General features: G+C 34.1%; 1 pseudogene; it reads right to left on the minus strand.

The window, feature by feature from the left end:
• Positions 1-849: 849 nt before the first annotated feature.
• LOC105778232 (probable O-methyltransferase 3) lies at positions 850-1,975 on the minus strand (annotated as a pseudogene).
• Positions 1,976-20,285: the final 18,310 nt, after the last annotated feature.

A 20,285-nucleotide genomic window follows, 5' to 3' on the forward strand; every position in this document is an offset into this window, starting at 1 on the left:
AGTGAACCAATCTAATCAAGGCATTTTCATTAGCCAACATGCCTTTGCCTTAAAGATTCTCAACAGATTTTGCATGTTGAATTGCAAAACAGTCAGCACACCAGTAGCACAAGGAGACAAGCTGATTAGTAGTGGAAATCAGAAAAGGGTTGATGAGAAAGAATATCGAAGCCTGGTAGGTTGCTTGCTCTATTTAATAGCAAATAGACCTGATATTATGTTTGGTGTTAGTCTTTTATCAAGATTTATGCACTGCTATGATGTGACTCATTTCAAAGCAGCTAAGAGAATCCTCAGATATGTAAAGGGGACCTTGAACTATAGAGTTAAGTTTGAGAAGGGAAAGGAGTTTAAGCTATCAGGATACTCTGATAGTGATTGGGCTGGCTCTGTCGATGACATGAAGAGTACCTCTGGTTATTTCTTTACCCTTGGATCAGGAGTTTTCTGCTAGAGATCAAAGAAGCAACAAACTGTTGCTTAGTCCACAGCTGAAGCAGAATACATTGCAGCTGCTGCTGCTGTTAATCAAGCCATTTGACTTAGGAAGCTCCTGTATGATCTTAATGATGAACAAGCTGAACCAACTGAAATCACGGTTGATAACCAATCAGCTGTTGCCATAGATAAAAATCCAGTCTTTCATGGAAAGACTAAACATTTGAAGATCAAATTTCATTTTGTTCGAAAGGCTGAACAGTTAAAAGAAATCAATCTTGTTCATTGCAGCTCAGAAATTCAATTGGCTAATATTCTGACTAAGTCATTAGGAGCTACTAGACTTGAAACTTTAAGAAGCAAAATTGGTGTTTGTTGCATACAGTCTAAGGAGGAGTGTTGAGCATTGGCCTAAACTGCAACAAAAGACCAGCAGCAACTCAGCACAAGACCAGCAGCAGCTCCAGCTGAAGTGCAGCATTGAAACTGAACCGAATGCAACAGTTTATTTTGTTCCTATGTAACTTTGTTTAGTTTACTTGTAATTTGTTCACAAAGTTAGTAGGATTAGTTTATGATTTGAATTGATGTAATAGCTGATATGTCAGCTTACTTTTGTGTGTAATTTAAGTTAGTATTACTCATGTATTAGTGGGAGCAATTAAGTCATTAGGTAACTATCCAACTCTTTTGTAACTTTCTTATATTTTTCAAATTTTGAATGAAAATCAAGGTGAATTTTTCAGTTATCATTCTTGCAAAGTTTCTTTCTATTTTTGCTTCGGTTCTTTTTTTTTTCTTTGTCTTTTGTTTTCCTGCCAAAAGTTCCAACAGTTAGCAACAACATGAGGAAGATCAAGCGCAATACACTCCAAGTGTGGAAGCGCATCAACAATGGCCTTGCTCAATGTTCTGGTACCACCTCCAACATCCACCAAAGAATTCAATCCCTCGAACACCTTTTTGCACTTGTCAATAAGAATGCTATTAACCAATCGATCATTGCTAACCATGCCTTCATTAAACAAACTATCTAGCTTTTGGTCATGTCTGGTATAGTCCTAGAATGTCTTTCCGTGTGTGGTATCAAATGGAGTATGATCATTATTTTGGAACCAAGTGCCTAAACAATACCAAGGCTCTGTTAAAATAGGATCCAACATAGCTTTCAAAAAAGGTGTTACCCTTAATGGATTATCCTTAAAGTAGCAGATGAGAAGCATTCGTAAGAACATAACCGTCTTCTTGAGCATCATTGCATAAATTTCGTTGTGCAAAGAAGCCCGAATGAGCTAAAATACGCATGAGCCGGTAGATGTTGCATGCCTTGGTAGGGTTGAGCATTGGTAGTGCAGCATCCAAATCAGTAATGGCCATAGGCTTGCCATGATTTTGAATAATATATGGGATACCTAAATGAATTGCACATTTGAGAGACATGGAATTTATGAAATTCAAAATGTGGTTCAAAACGTGAGCTTGAGCTTGAAGTAGCTCATTAACATGCTCTCCGTTCGCATTCACCATATCCATCTTAGCCAAGGTCTTTTGGCCTTGCTCTTAACCCACGTAACACTGGAATTTGCTATTTATAGACCGTGAAACATATCTGCAAGTATGGCTTTACTCTGAATCCGCACAACACTGAAATTTTCTATTTTTAGAATATTTTTATGCCTTTTCGTGGTCATTGGTTCCCATGCTGTAACGTCTCAATAATAGAGTTAAATCTGTTCATTGTAATAATAGTAAATGAGCCCAACGCTACCATAAAGAAATATCATTAAAGATATTGCAAAGGCGAATTGATCTTCCATCCAATGTTGTCTTCAATCAACCTTTAAAACAAAATAATTAAGAAATTAAAGAAATATCATTTCTCTTAAATAATAATTGATATTATTAGTATAATATTTTTATTATTGTAAAATAGATATTCATGCAGCCCCATAATGCCCAAGAATTCATTTTCTTGCAACTCTCGTACCCTAAAATTTATAAGGAACTTTAATTATATTTATTAGAGTTTTATAACTTATGGTGGTTGGGGCCCTAAAAATAGAAAATATGTATAAGTCTTCTATATATACCAAAGTTAAAGTTGAATAATCCTTTCATTTTTTTGTTATTCTCTCTTGTTCATTCTATATTTCTTTTTGTTTTATAATACATTATCAGCACAATTTTGTTAACGAGTAATAGGTTCTTAGTTTGTGCAAAATTTTGTTGGGCTCTAAGCATTGGAATTTAATTGTTTGGTTCAAAAAATCGTGTGTGGTTGCTTGAGATTTGTTTGGGGACGACCACTTTCTCTTCACTACAAAGAATGCTCATAGTCTATACTTCTCATCCACAACTACCTAAGTAAGTCTAATATTTTTTTTTTGAAATTTGATTCGATTTCTATTAAGAAGTTAAATTTATATAATTCTCTATTTGCATTTCTATGAATTTATCAATCCCTTCTTTAGTTTAATAATTGGAATTTCTACGTGAAGTATATGTTTTTTTTTATAGAATTGATTGGTTTAGTTTTAATTTTGATTAAAATATATTATTGTTCTTATATCTTCTTATCTATTGTAAAGGTGTATTATATGCAATAATTAGTTTGGAGTTTAAATTTATACATGCTTGAGAATTGTATAGTGAATTTTTGCTACAACCTCACTAAGAAAGTGTGTAAAAGATTCTTTAAAATTATGGATTAGTTTTGAAAGAAAATTATGATAAAAAAATTATCATTAGATATATTTCATTCTCTCAAGTGAATGTAGCATTACATAATCAATCTTAAAATGACAAAGTTATAATTGCGATTATGAGCATGGTCTTTGATGAGCTATTATGGGTATAATAATCACTATATTAATTATAGTGATTATAATAATTCTTTTCTCTCCTATAAAGTGGAATGATAAATTTAAATAAGAGAATCATTAAAGTTTTCCAAATAGCCCTTCAAAGAGAACAAAAATATTTTTGTGATACTCAAAATCATTTGACACATGCATATTGATTGTGTATTTTCCAAGGTTTCATAAAAAAATGAAAGGGAACAATGTGTATACACATTTGATCATTTTTATCATTGAAATTAATTTGAAATTTGACAATTTTGACATAATCCCAAGCGAATATTGCACAAAATTTTATAGAAATTATATTTCTTTTGTTGAGTTAATGACATTATGGACCTCTCATATAAAAGGAATGACAACGGAATTATAAATTGTCACAATTTATATTGACATTATAATTCTATTAGTTGTGGTAAAGTACAAGGCTAAAAAAAGATGATGCTAATAAACATTATGATAAATATGAATGCATTGTGTTCATGCCTGTAGCATGTCTAAAACATTAAATTTGGCAAAGTCTTATAAAAAAAGAGAGATTCCATATTTCATGATAATAAAATTTGAATTAAAATTATGCTATAAGAGTTGGAGGTTAGAAATTTTAATTTAAAACCTTTGCAAATTTAATATCTTATTGTGACCTAATAATATTTTGTGTTTTATTGTGTTACGGTATATAAAAAGTTATCTAACCGCATGCTTGTTAAAGTGATTGAGTAATGACATTAATTTATTTTTTGCTTTTAGTATATATATTATTTATACTTATTCTTTATACAAATATACATATTCTTTTATATGAATATGTAGGATTGTCCCGATTAAGAAACAAACAAATAAAAAATAGCGGAAGTAATTGAGAAATTGAGTACACAAATTTAACGTGGGAAAACCCCTTTAAAGAGGATAAAAAACCACGGACAAAAGTAATTTTACTATAATGGCAAAAGAACGAAGAGTATAAAAGATGGAGATAAAAATTAAACCCCAAAACAAAGAACCCTCAAAACGTAAATACTAAATTCTCCAAAAGTGTTATGAGTTCTAATCTTTTTTAATGGGTGTATTTTCTAAGGTTATAAAAGAGCGTATTTATAGGCTAAATTTGTAGGTCAAATAATAATAAAATAATATAGACTAATCAAAGTTCGACTAAAACAGATAAACAAAGTTTAACTGAGAGATTACCTCTCAAATTTGACTGAAATATAAGGCATACTCAACAAATCTCCACCTTGACTCGTATTTTCACAACGTCATCTTTGCCAAATCTCGCCACGAGTCTATGTTGAACTATGTAGGGAATTAATTAAGTTGAATCTATGCTTAGAAGCTGGAAGACTTCTAGCATTATTGCTAAATCAAAACTAACTCGAGTCTGACTTTCACTAACAGAGTGCCTTAACTTTTCAAAACCTGCATCCAAAAGAGAACCTTTCTTCAACGAAACAATCATACCTTTTTCCCTCCTATGACCAAGTTGCCTCCACTCCAAACGAGTTGACTTCGACTCTGCAATGGACGAGGGACGTCTGGTTTCATCGGTCACTATAGAACCTTCCAGAATATAAAGACTATTGGTCTTTTTACCTTTTAACAAAACAAGAGCCCCACAAGACACCTTAATGACGCTTGACTCAATGTTGATTTTGTAACCTTTTGAGTCTAAAATACACAAGCAGATGTGATTCTTTTGTAAACCGGAACCATACCTGACATTTGAGAGTGTCCTAATCGTCCCATCGTGCATCCTAATTTTAACAGTGTAACACCCCTAGCCCCTCTCTGTCATGAATTAGGGTTACAAGCATGACCGTACAATTATAAATTCTACAATTAATTTCATTCAATAGCATAAACATAACTTAAATCATTCATGCATACACATATTATCCCTAAATCGAGCCCTCGAGGCCCTAAAAATACTTTAGAAAAAAAACTAGACCAATTTGAAATCATTTGAAAACCCTAGGAAAAATTCACAAAATTTTGAAAATAAGGGTCACATGGCCGTGTATTTAGGTCGAGTGCCTCACACGGTTGAGACACAGGCCCGTGTCTCAGGCTGTGTAATAATCGAAATAGGGACATACGGCTGTATCCCAGCCCGTGCCTATACCTGTATAACATTTGAATTTGAGACACACGACCGTGTCCCAGCCTGTGTAACTCACTAAGTAAGGTTACACGGCCATGTCACACACCCGTGTGCTATCTGACTTGCATCCTCAGTACTCAACAGATGACACATGGCCATGTCACCAAGCCATGTGACACATGCCCGTGTGTTTGGCCGTTTGGACCTAAAATGTACCTTAAACAACAAGTTTACCATTTCCTACTTTCTTGGGTATTAAGCAACTCAAAAACCAATCATTTAACCTATTCAAAATACGATCAAACATACTCATAACATGCCAAAACAATCATCTTAGGTGACTAACCAATGTACCCTCATTGGTACCACAATTTATATCATCAAAACATATCATCAATGCCTAAAATTCAGAATTTTCCCCTAAGGTCGTGCCCGTCATTCCGATCGACTATAGGCCTTCCGTAGGGTCGATATGTGATTAAATATATTATAAAACATGAAATTTGGTCATTTTTTGGTTTATTTTCTGCTATCCACAAGTGTATTTGGGATGTCATATGATAATTAAAATTGAGAACAAAATATTTAATTTGTATCTGATATGTTATGTATGATTTTTGCCTTGATCATATTTGATTTTAGGATGGGCTATAAATATTATGTGGAGGAAGTGTTTCTGTGAGAGGTGACATCTCGCCCTCTACACTGGCAGCACTGCTGCAAATATTCTGTAAGTGTCTTAACGACAGTAAGTGGTGTGTAGGGTTGGATAAGTGTTTCAAACCCCATGTGGTGTGTTGGGATGGTTGAAGATGGTGTATAGCAGTTGGGGGCAGGAATTATATATGTATGTTTGTATCTGAATTGCTTTGTTAAGATTCTGTACTGTTAAATTGTCTGGTAATAATTATCTGTTTGAGTTGGTTGTTGCACACTAAGTTACAAAAACTCATTCTCTATTTGTTTGTCACTTTTAGGTAACTCATAGACTTAGGAGGGTCGGTGCGACAGGAGCTCGGTTATATTAGTATTTTGTTCTTCCTAACTATTTTAAATTGGGTTTAAGTGTTTTGTAAAATTTGGATTGTTTGGATATTTTGGGATCGTTTTGGTTTTGGATTTTATTTTTTACTTCTGCATGATACTGATAAAACTATTTATCGAAAATGTCTATTTCCCTGCAAACAATCGATTTCGAGAAAATAAACTTGGTTTTCTAAAATATAATGACCTAAGAATTTCCATTGCAAAGTATCCGTTTTATTTAGAAATGTAAACAAATAATGTTTTCAATTAAATAGTAATGTCAAATATGTTTTCTAATAAAACGAGTTTTAAGTAACAAAATTTTATGATGTTTTTAAAATATACGAAAATTAGATTTATAATTATTTTACGTAACATATCCAAATCCAACCGAAATATTTAGGCCGAATTTAGGATATAGTTGTATGGTTGTTTCCGTTTGAATGAAAATAATCATCTTCACTAAAAATTTAATAAATTGACTTGAACTTTATAAGCAAACTAAAATATGATCACGTATATTATTATTTGTTTATCGGATAACATTTCATTCTTATCAGGCTGCAAGATTGAAATCTTATTGATAAAGAAGAAACAAAACCAAAAAATTTTGAAGACCCAAAATCCAGAAAAAGGTAAAAGTATTATAATACGTTTTTACTATACTTTAAATTGTATTTTAGTTTTTAGAAGAAAAATAGTAAAATATTCCTGTAGTAAGAAAAATAGTCTCTCCGTTAAAATTGTACTATTGAATGTCTATTTTGGTGTTTATATATATAGTATAATGATAAATTTAGCCTTCAATTTTTACATATTTATTGAATTTGACCCTACTCTTTTATTGAAAGTAAACAGAAATTTTTAGAAAAGAATAAGTCTAAAAGCCAAAAGATTTTAGTAGTAAAATTTAAAAAATCAATTAAACCTTTTAAAATTTAAAATTATAAATAAATTTTATAAAAAGTTATAAAATTAAAATTATAAAGTTTTATTAAAAATAACAATACCATCTCAATAAAAGAATAGGGTCAAATTTTTAAAAATCTTATAACCATTAGATTTTAATGGGTCGGTATTATTATTAATTAATTAAAATTTTATAATTTTAAAATTGTACAACATTTTTGGAATTTTTTATATTTTTATGATTTTTAAAATAATTTTAAATTTTACAAGAACTTAATTGATTTTTTTAATTTGTTACAAAGGCTTTTTACCCTTTACCCTTACTAATTTCAAAAATTTCTAATTTAATACCAATAAAAGATTAGGGCCATATTGAATAAAATGTAAAGGTTGAGGCTAAATTTATTTTTATACCTTATATTTAAACACCAAATTTTAACAATGAACTATTTTACTCACTTATCTAATGTACAAGGAATAATTTACTATTTTTTCAATAGAAAATAAAATACAAAAAAAAAATGGTGATACTCTTATTCGAATATGGTGCTACAATATTATCACATCTATCGTTTATTTATTAATTTCAAAAACGAGTTAAAAAAACAGTATCAGATTTTTGACAGGTTAAGAAATTATAATGACCGTCCAAGTCCTCAATCAATATATATGGCTTTTGGGTTTTCTTTTGTCAGAATGTGCATGGCTTTGATTTTAAGCAACTTGGTGCATTGAAAAAGTCAATTCACTTATTTATTTTTGATAACGTGAGTAGTATATTTAGTAGAATTTAAAAGCTTCACAAAACTTTTAAATCACTGTTTTATTTGTTTCAAACGTACATATTATAGTAATAAAATAATTTAAACCTCGCGGAGTCAATTATTTATTGCTTCGAAAGTATTAGAAATATGAAAATAGGAAATTTATTAATCTGACTTAACAAATACAATTAGATCTCCAATACTTATACACCAAAAATAATCATTAACAGAATATACTAACATTGAACTGTTCTTAACTGATTTACATTTCTTAGTTACTATTGATATTCCCCCTACATATTCGCTTTGAAAAACATCAGCAACTATCACATTTATGTAATAACAAGAAAAAGCACCAATGTTTAACGGTTTGGTAAGCACATCAGCAACTTGATCATTCGAAGGAGTAGTTGACCTGAAGTTGTTCGTTAAGCATCTTGTCACGCACAAAACGTAAGTCAAGCTCAACATGCTTGACACGAGCATGTAACACTAGATTTGCTACCAAAGACGTAATGCTAGAATTATCACACCAAATTATTGGTGTACCTTTAATCCTCACACCTATATCATCTAGCAGAGAACGAAACCATGTCACTTCGGATGTTGCATTAGCTAGACTTCTATACTCGCCTTTTGAGGTGGATCGAGATATAACACTTTGCTTCTTAGAAGTCCATCCGATGAGGTTGTTGCCAAGATACACACAAAATCCTGATGTTGACTTACGAGAGCTAGCCCAATCAACATAAGAAAAACCTGTTAAGGAGACATTCGAAGGCTGAAAAACCAGAACATGAGTTAGTGTACCTCGAATATAACGTAGGATCCGTTTGACAGCCGTCCAATGAACATCATGTGGACAATGCATGTATTTGCTGACTTTGTTAACAGCAAATGCTATGTCAGGTCGAGTCAGACATACGTACTGCAAACTACCAACAACTTGCCAATATTTGGTACCATCCTCAAGTGGAGAACCAGTCAACGAAGTGAGCGCAGGGGATTTTACCATAGGTGTATTAACTGATTTAGCATTAGCCATATTAGCTCGCTCCAAGAGTTCTCCAGCATACTTTTGCTTAGACACATGCATACAATCTCCATTTGTATCCACTTGAAGGCCAAGAAAATATTTCAACTCCCTTAAATCCTTAAGGAGAATGTTTGGTTCAAACATTGAATCACATCATCTAACTCGGAGCATACATCACCTGTCACGGTTATATCATCAACATATACAAGAAGAAAAATACAACCAGATAGAGTTTGTTTGAAAAATAATGATGAATCAGCTCGTGAACCTAAAAATTCAGCTGTTGAACTAAAAAACCCCTTAAATTTTCAAACCATGCTCTCAATGCATGCTTAAAAGCATAGATAGCTTTGTTCAGTCGACAAGCTAAAGGCTTCCCATTGACATCCAAGGCCCCCAAACTAGGTGATTGTCTCTTGTATATATCTTCAGCCAAATCACCATTTAGAAAAGCATTATTGACATCAACTTGGTGTAGTTTATCCTTTCTCGACACAACTAGCGCAATAATAGTTCGAACTGTTTTTGCTTTGACCACAGGACTGAATGTCTCATGATAATCCAATTTAACAGCTTGAGAAAAACCTTGAGCAACTAGACGAACTTTGTTTCGAGCCACACTACCATCTGGGTTCTTTTTTATCTTGAACAACCATTGCAGCCAACAAGGAATCGGTTAGCTGGTGTCGACAATAAATCCCAAATATTATTTTTTTACTAGAGCTTGTAGCTCATCATGAACAACATCCTTCCATTTGGGAATGGCCATAGCTTCATGAATGTCAATCGACTCAACTGAGCTAAGAGTAGCAGTGTAAACCTTTGGCTTGTTAACCCCAACTTTGCTCCGAGTAATCATAGGATGAATATTACTCTGAGTTGAACCTTGCATCATTGAACTAGTAGAAGGAATTATAGTCTGAGTATGCTGACTGTCATCTGATTTTGATACGGACAAGCCTGAAACAGTAGAGTCCTATTAAGGATATTGCATAGAATATTCAGAAGGAGCTGGTATAGAAACCATAGGATGAGTACTCACAGGTGAGGGAAACATAACAATTGGAAGAGTAGTAACAATACTGGAACTATCATACTTCCAAATTGAAACTTTGGCAAATGGAAAAGCCCTCTTCATCAAATTGAACATGTCGAGAAATGTACACTCGACTACTCTTATCCAAACATTTATAACCTTTGTGATTTGGTGCATAGCCCAGAAATGTGCAAGGCGTGGACCTATACTATAACTTGTGACAGTTGTATGGTCTCAGCAAAGGAGAGCATAAGCACCCAAACACATGAAGCTTCTTATAATCAAGATTCTGACCAATAAGCTTTTCACTCAGAGATATTCCACCTAACACGTTTGTAGGAAGCAAATTCATGACATACTCAAAGTAAAAGGCATCAGTCCAATAAGATAAGGTAAGGATGCATGAGCAAGCATAACCAAACCAGTTTCCACAATCTTCCAATGACGCCTTTCCACCAACCCATTTTGCTCAGATGTGTGCAGACAAGTGAGTTGATGAGCTATACCACAACCCTTGATATATGAAGTAAAGCTGCGAAACTCACCTCTCTCATCTGTCTGAAGTTTTTTGATCTTGACACCTAGCTGAAGTTCAACATGAGTTTTGAAATTCAAAAACATTTGCAACGCATCAGATTTCTTGCGAAGAAAATATATCCATGCGTGCCTTGAAAACACATCTACAGACAAAATGTAATACTGTTTGAAATCAATTTTCAAATCTAAACCTACTTTATACACTTAAATTTTCCAGCGAAATTTTCAAAAAATTATAGCAGCTGTGAATAATTAACATATTCTAAAATAAATAACACTGTTTTTATCATGTATGTATAAGAACCATACTCAATCTCATCGTAAAACCCTAATAATAAATATAAATAACATTTCAACTAATTTCAAGACTTCCTAATAATCCATATCATGCATCCTAAATTATCAGTTTTTAAAACATTATATCCCATGCCATGGATCCATAAACAATAATAATGACAATATCAATATTGAGAACCGAATTAATAATAATATTCTTAGGTAAAGTCCATGACAAGCTGGGACCCTCCATATGTCAAGCCCGCGTTCTAGCCCGTTGGAGTATCTGAAAAGATGGAAAATAGGAGAGTGAGATAGAGAGGCTTAGTGGGAGACATTTTACAATAGATCAATTCAATATTTGAACATGCATGTCAATCATTATAATCAAATTCACATAATAACCTTAACAATATGATAATTCAGTTTCTGTCACTCTAGACAAGCAGACATTAACACTCAATCGAATTCAATTGAACAATTCTACTAGAGAGTCATAATATCATTCACAGTGGGTATATGCACATTTATCAGTTCAGTCATTTCATCAGGTGCCTTTCAATGATGATGCATATTATGCAATGCAACATTCGTTTAACATTTCTTTTAACATTCATTAATCTCACCCCTGATCACTAGCTCTCCAAACAGGGAGTTCCCTAGAACCCTTTCTACCTTTTTACTCATCTCGTGGACTTTTACCACTACATTCTTTTGGGTGTAGACAAAAGTTGTCGTTCGGCTGAAGATCCACAACTACTCCCAGATAAAAGTTTCTAGAGGGATCGTGGATGGCCAGTAAATAAAGTCATAGTTGGAATCTACTAAGACTTTGAATCCGTAGCGAACATTCATTTATGCAGTATGGACTATCGTTCTTCCACCTTTCATAACATCCCCCATGCATATGCAATATAATTAGATCTTTCAGTTTGATCATTCAACATTCTACCTCATAGCATAAATACGGCAATAAATATATCAACCATTGAGGCATAAGAAACATTTATTTGGCATGTATAACAGTTTGTAAATATATATAATCATTCACAAATTTAAACAAACATTCCTAAGAAATTATATTCTATTGGTAACCATAAAATCATTCACGAATTTATGGCATCAACCATAAATATTTAAATCATAAATTCATTCATTCATGTGTTTATCCATTCTATTCCTAGTCCGGGACCTAATTGTAAAATCTAGTTCTCTAGATGCCATTAAAAACCTAATCAAGGGCTGAGTTTTAAAAAATAAATATAGATAAAGAAAAGCTGTAATTTTTAGGTTTCAGGGGCCACACTTTATGTGACCAACCCGTGTATGAAGCCCCAAGCCCTATGAGATGCGTAAAGGTGAAGGTGTAGGAATAGGCCGCGTACGATGTAAAGGGGGTGAGTTGTAGGAGCCACATGGCCGTGTGACCAGGCTGTGTGCAAGTCTCCAAGCCATGTACAAAGCATGAATGCAAGGGAAAGCAAGGGAACATAGCCTTGTGAGGGACCGTGTAACCTACATGGGTGGGCCACAAGCCCCTGTGGTAGACTGTGTATACCTGGCAGTTTTGAATTTTGACCCGATTTTTCATAAAATGTCACCCACCTTACTTTTTCGGGATCTCAAGCAACTACCCCACGTTCAAGCTCAATCCAAACACCTACAATGGCCTTTCAATTGGCAAAACGAGATTATCAATAAGGGGTTTTCAAGATTTGAGGGAGTTTTGACAAAAACTTTAAAGATTCAATAACATATTGAAATATCTGTTAAAGTTTGTTGTTACCCAAGATTGGAAGGTCCTAATTGGTAGGGAACAAGATACTTACTAATTTTTTTACAAGGATTTGACAAGTAAGTACTGCAAACTTCAATGATTTTGATGAAGACGCTAGATTAGGGCTTGATTGCAAGGATTCAAGAATTCAAAGATTCTTTTTCCAGCTGTAAGGTTTTGAGAACAAAATTGTAAGAGAGAGTTTTTTGAGATTATGAAGTAGAGGTCAGGTTTTTAATTTGCTAAAATAACAAATGGGAATTTTAGTTAATTAGGAAGAGACTTTTAAAAAATTGGGTTGAGCAAGAGTTTGAGGTCTAATGGGCAAATAGCCTAGTTGTATTATTTGGGATGTTACAACTCTTAGTTCTCTATACTTTCTACCAAGCTATTAACCACTAGGCTAGGATTTAATTCTTAATAAGTACTAAAAATCTAACATTATTATTTGTGATGTTACAACTCTCCCCTCCTTAAAGGAATTTCATCCTTGAAATTTTACCTGTTTTGAATAAGTAAGGATACTGTTGATGAAATGAATCCTTTGTTTCCCACATAACTTCCTCAACTCCATGGTTTCGCCACAACACTTTCGCTAAAGGAATTTGCTTCATTCTCAGAACTTTCACATCTTTTTCATGAATTCTAACGAGTTTTTCTTCAAAGGAAAAATCATATTGTACCTCAATTTCTTCAATAGGCACAATATGCAATTGATCAAAACGATAACGTTTTAGCATGGAAACATGGAAGATGTCATGGATACAATCCAATTCAGGTGGTAACTCAAGTTGATAAGCCACAGGACCAATTTTTTTAAGGATTTGGTGTGGTCCTATGAAGTAAGGACAGAGTTTCCCTTTTTGACCAAACCTTAACACCTTTCTCTATGGTGATACTTTTAGAAAGACTTGATCTCCCACATTGCACTCAATATCTTTTCTTTTAAGGTCTGCATAACATTTTTGTTTATTGGAAGTTGCTTAAAACCTCTCCTATATCAGCTTTATTCTTCCTTTGGACTCTTGAACTAATTCGAGACATAGAAATTTTCTTTCTCCCAGTTCAATCCAACTCAAAAGGGTTCTACACTTTTGTCCTTACAAGGCTTCATATGGAGCCATTTGGATGCTTGCTTGAAAACTGTTGTTATACGAAAATTCAGCTAAGGGTAAATGATCTTCCCAACTGCCTCGGAAATCAATAATAAATTCTCTCAACATGTCTTCTAGAATTTGGATTACCTACTCGATTTGACCGTTAGACTGCGGATGAAAAGCAGTGCTAAAATATAAACGTGTTCTCAATGAATCTTGTAGTTTTTTCTAGAATTGAGATGTAAAACGGGGATTTTGATCTGAAAAATAGACAAGGGTACTCCATGCAATCTGATTATTTTGGAGATGTACAACTTTGCTAACCTCTGTAGGGAATAATTTTTGCGTACTGGTAAGAAGTGAGCTAACTTAGTTAACCAATCCACTATAACATAAATTGAATCTTTCGTAGTCAATGTTAACGGTAACCCACTAAAAAAGTCCATCGTTATGTGCTCCCACTTCCATTGTGGAATTTTAATAGGTTGCAATAGCCTAGAAGGAAACTGATGCTCCATTTCCACTTGCTGACAAGTCAAACACTTAACTACAAAGTCTATTATATCTCATTTCAAACCTGGCCACTAGTATAACTCCTTGATGTCTTAATACATCTTTGTTCCTCCGAGATGCATGTCATAAGGGCTAGCATGCGCTTCTGGAAGCATGGTTTGTCTTAATTATTCATCTTTGAGCACACAAAACCTTCATCGGAAACACAATACTCCATTATCATTCAATGTGAAATCTTTGATTTTACTCTCTTCTATCTGCTTAATATGGGGTAACAAGGTTATGTCTAAAGGTTTACCTTGCAACTCGACTAACACACTTCCATTGTCATGCAAACTTAACCTTGCTAATATTGCTCTTAATTCAGTCATCGACTTTCAGCTAAAGGCATCTACCATAACATTAGCTTTCCCTAAATGGTAATCAATCACACAATCATAATCTTTCAACAACTCTAACTATCTCCTTGTATAAGGTTCAATTCGTTTTAGGTAAGGAGGTATTTAAGGCTTTTATAATCAGTATAGATGTAACACTTGTCCCCATACAAGTAATGTCTCCATATTTTTAGGGCCAAAACTACTACGACCAATTTTAGATCATGAGTTGGATAATTGCATTCATGAGTTTTCAATTGTCTTGATGCATAGGTGGTATCTTACCATCTTGAATTAACACACAACCAAGGCCTATGTAGGACGCATCACTGTACATCTCATATTCTTTCCCAAATTCAGGTTGAATTAACACGGGTGCTTGAGTTAAAACAATTTTGAGCTTTTTGAAACTAGTGTGCTATTCTTCTGTCCACTTAAAAGGAACATCATTTCTAAGTAGTTTAGTGAGAAGGGCAGCTATTACGGAGAATCATTCAACAAATCTGCGATAATACCTTGTTAAGCCCAAAAAATTATGGATTTTTAAAACATTTTTTGGTTGTTTCCATTCAAGGATTGTTTTCACTTTCTTGGGATCTACTCAGATACCCTTGGTGGATACCACATGTCCCAAAAACATAACTTCTTTAAGCCAAAATTCACATTTACTCAACTTGGCATAAAGTTTCTTTTCACGAAGATTTGTAAGACTTTCCTAAGGTGTTTATTATATTCAAGTTTGATTTTAGAATAAACTAAGATGTCATCAATGACTACCATAACAAATTGATCAAAGAAGGGTTCAAATTCACAATTCATAAGGTCCATAAAAGTGAATGGGGTATTGGTTAAACCAAATGGCATTACAAGGAACTCACAGTGCTCGTAACAGGTTCTAAAGGCAGTTTTAGGTACATTTTCTTCTTTAACTTCTAGAAATACTTTAGTCTTAGGCCTATCTTTGAAAACACTGTGGCTCCCCTAAACTGGTCAAACAAGTCATCTATTCTAGGTAAAGGATATTTGTTTCTTACGGTAATCAATGCAAAGTCTAAGGGTTCCATCTTTCTTTTTCACAAAAAAGATTGGCGCTCCCTATGGTGACATGCTAGGCCTAATAAACCTGCGATCCAAAAGTTCCTGAAGTTGGATTTTCAGTTCATACAATTCTTTTGGGGCTATACAATAAGGAGCTATAGATACGGGATTGGTTTCAGACATAATTTCAATTTTGAATTCTACTTCAAGATCTGGGGGTATTCTTAGTAATTATTAGGGGAATACATCAGGAAAGTCTTTAATAGTTTAAATACTTTCTAAGGCATTACTATTGGTATTCCCATTTAATACATAGGCTAAGTAAGCTTCACACATTTTTCAAATTAACTTTTCGACAACCGTGGCTGCCACAACATTAGATAGATAGCCTCTATGTTCCCCAAACATGACAACTTCTTTGCCCTCGATTGTTCTTAACTTTACTCTCGGTTGTTCTTAACTTTACTCTCTTTGTGGCACAATCTAAGTTTGCCAACCCATACCTAGTATTAAATTAAACTCCTCAAAAGGTAACTTTATAAGGTCAGTAAGAAACACCACCCCTGAAACCTCTACCGAACATCTTTAATAGATTTTATTAGCGGTGACAGATTGTCCCAAAGGGCTTAACATAGTTACTGTAGTGGTGGTCACTTCTACCCTAACACTTAGCTTTTCTGACATTTCACAATATACATAGGAGTGGGTGGAACTTATATCACTTAGGGTGAAATAAGGGGTAGAGTTAACAATAAATGTACATGCTATAACATTGGCATTATCCTTTTCCTTACGACCTCTTACGGTGTAGACTAAGGTAGGTTGTCTAGCCTCAGTTTAGTTGGCACTGGCATTGTTATTTCAGTTCTGGCCTTAGCCCCTCGGAGGTGGTTGGGTCAGCTTCTGGTTTTCTGTCTGATTTTGAGCTAGAGCTTGGTTTAGACCTGTACGTTGCGAACAATTTCTAATAAGGTGGTCCATCGAACCACAGACATAATAGATACCTTTCTTTTTCCAATACTCACCGGGGCTTACCACAGTAATCATATTTGGGTTTTTCATTTTTATCATTCACCTCAGCTCCCTTTTGTTGTGGTTTAATTTCTCTAGTCCGTTTAATAAGACGGATGTCCGAACCAAAGTTACCCGAATATCTTTTAACTAAACTTCAACTTTTCGCTCATTCAATATGAGTTGTCTATTTAATCTTCTTAGCAATTTTGGCTTTCTCCACCAGACTTTTAGATACCCTTTCCTAATGAGTGGCAACATGTATACTAATATCACTTTGCAACCCATTTTCAAATTGCACACTTTTAACCTGTTCAGTGGTTATCATTTTCTGGGCATAACGACTAAGTTTCAAAAATTCAGCCACATATTCAGCTATTAACTTATCATCCTGTTTCAGTTCAAGAAATTCAAGTCTGCGAGCCTCCACATATCTTGCACCCACAAAATTTCTTTAAAAATTTTCCAAAAAATATTTCCATTTGATACGTTCAACCTAAGTACCTTTTTCAACAGCCTGCCACCAATGATAGACCTTTTCCCTTAATAAGGACATTGTACCTTTTAGTTTCTGCTCTGGGGTACATTCTAGATATCAACCTTGTCGTAATCTGACATTGAGGCCATGTTCCACCACTAGATCTCCCATGCCCTTGACCACGAAGCCTAGTTACTTTATTGGACCGAAATGCCTGAGGCGGTGGTTGTCCAACAAATGTAAGAATGGCTATAGTAGACGGAGAAGCAAATGATAACGATTTGTTCTCCATCACAAGAGTGGCTGAAAACGTGGCCTGAGATAGATGTACTTGTTGACGGGCTCCAGCATCCAACCGCGTCATCGTTATGCCTTGTAAATTGAATGGCACTTGACTCGTCGTTATTATAGAAATGACATAGACATATTCTGGAGGAAAGCCATTAAGAATGGTTGATTGATACTCCTCTAGAGAGATATGCTGATCACACCCATCCATTGAATCACAAAGGTGTTTAATTTTAGCCAAATAGGCTGACATCGAAAGCTTATTCTTTTTAAAATTATGCAGCAAAAAACGATACCTCATGGCTTTAGTAGCGGATTGAGTTCCAAAAATGTGCATGAGAGCACCCCCAAAGTTCAAACGCAGAAGATGAATCCCAGTCAACTAATTATGCAGCGAAGCACTTCCTGTGGAAAGAAGCCAAGCAAACAACGTTGAATCTTGTTGTTCATACTGTGCATACGCTAGGTTTTCAACAGTAAGACCACTGGCCCCAATAACTTCTTTTGAGGGTATATGAACTGTTCCATCAGCAAAAGAATGTAATTTGTGAGTTTTGATTACCAGTAAAACATACTACTTCCAAGCCAAGAAGGTACTGTTATCAATAAGCACTGCTACTTTATGTGAAGCAAAATCAAATGGAATGAAAAATTTCTTGATTGTTGATTCTTTCAAAGGTCGCAGCATCCATAGCTAACAGTAATGCTCTGTAATGCTAATCTGACGACAGAGACGAGTTAGGGGTGTTACACCAATGGTTTTAAAATCACAAGGCCAAAATATCAGAAATTAAACACATAACACTTACCGATTATCCGTGCACTATCACTGCATGTTAGCATCTTTTACAAAATACTATCACTTTCATATAACATATATATCATGTATACATTTGCACTTTTCACAACAGATACCATATCCACATATCACATACTTGAGCTTCTTATCACCATGCACAATTTCATAATCATATAAGCACAAATCCACAAAACAAATATAGATACAAGAAAACTTATGCTCAGAATTTAGAATAGAGATTTAGGCTACTACTAAATTCTCCAATAACACTTGACTCGTGTTTATGAATAGTGATTCCAAACACTCACCCCCATGCTTTTGCTGAGAAGTCAAAAGCTCAACTAGCTTTTCCTTTAACTTGTAGAAGGCTCCAATGAATCCGAGGCTTAACACACAATAACCGTACAAAGTTCACAACCAGATTGTAGCTAAGGACTCACTTAAACCGACTAAAGCATCAACCTATTCTAAGTTCTCATGTAACCAAAATTTAACATAACAAACTTAGAATGCTCGTAACTCGGTCTACACTTAACCTTTTTGCCTAAAATGAATTATGTTCATCTGATTAGTCATCTGCTTCAAATCCTCAACTCTTAAACCACTAAAAACTACCCAATTCATATTATCATAATTTTTCGACATATTTTTGGCAATCTTCACAAAATTCATTAAAACGTAAGTAATTATCAACGAAACTTCAAGGTGATTTTAAAAACCTTCTAATCATGATAAAATGAGTTGAAAAAGACTTCAAAATCACGTTTTAACTCAAAATTAAAAAAGGGCAAAACTAGCAGTAATTATCACAACTCACTATACGTATTCATCACAATTAAAAAAGAAACAAATGGGATAGGAAGGCTTACTTTCGAAACTTATGATAGCGGTTTAGGCTACTCCTAAGCTCTCGTTTAACACTATGAATTGTGCCTACAAGCAGTGATTCCAAAACACTCATCGTTCACATTTTCACTTGAAAATCGCAAGCTCAAACTAGTTTTTGCTCACCTTTCGCCTTACTCAAAAAGGGCCCCAACAGTTCCAAAGCTTTAGATATATAACCACACAACATATACAAGCAATTAGCAGCCAAAAAACGTCTTAATTCAAACCAAAATGTAGGTTCAAAACTAGCTTTTCTAAAAACTAGAATTTTCTACTAGATTCACTAAAAATCAAATAGGGTTTGTCCTATTTTGATTACTCTAACTTTTTTCTCAATTTAGTCACTTTAAATAAAATAATTGTGTGACTTAGTTACTAACTGCCTCTCGACGTACCAACACCAGAGGTGTGAATACTGCTATTAAGGATAGGAATTAAGGCGGTGTCCACAAGTATATGGGTTAGGTTGTAATATAGTTTACAACAAAGTATGAAAGTATCCGAGAATCGTACCCTAGGGAGGTGAGACTAAACTAATATTAATTTCTACGTTGATGGGTCAAGTTAGTAATTAAATTAAATTATATTACAATATATCCTAAGGTGATGAGAAAATATCTTTTATAAAAATAAGATAATTAAGAATTGGAATAGAGTGCAGATTCTATCAATTCTAATGATGGAAGACTAACTCGTTTTAGTGTTCATAATTATCTTCTACTTAGGGTTCTCCACAAGGCCTCTCTGTCTTCCACTAACCTAATGTGTCGGCAAAAACTACTTATCTCTCGATGCCACAGTCCAGACCGAACGGGGGTAAGGTTTTAACGAATAGGTAATACTGATTTTGGGTTCATTCCCACCTATATGACTTATTAAAGTCATCAAGCCTAGGGTTTTAAGTTCTTCCTATCCCCGACCAACTGGTTTGCTAAGAATCTCTAAATAGAAGTTAATGAATCCCACATCCACTCGTTAATCTTCCTTACCGGATTAGTTCCCCATGGATTTAACACATGCAAAGAAATTGATAGTAAA

This window comes from Gossypium raimondii, chromosome 10, assembly GCF_025698545.1.
Source record: "Gossypium raimondii isolate GPD5lz chromosome 10, ASM2569854v1, whole genome shotgun sequence".
Classification (NCBI taxonomy): domain Eukaryota; kingdom Viridiplantae; phylum Streptophyta; class Magnoliopsida; order Malvales; family Malvaceae; genus Gossypium; species Gossypium raimondii.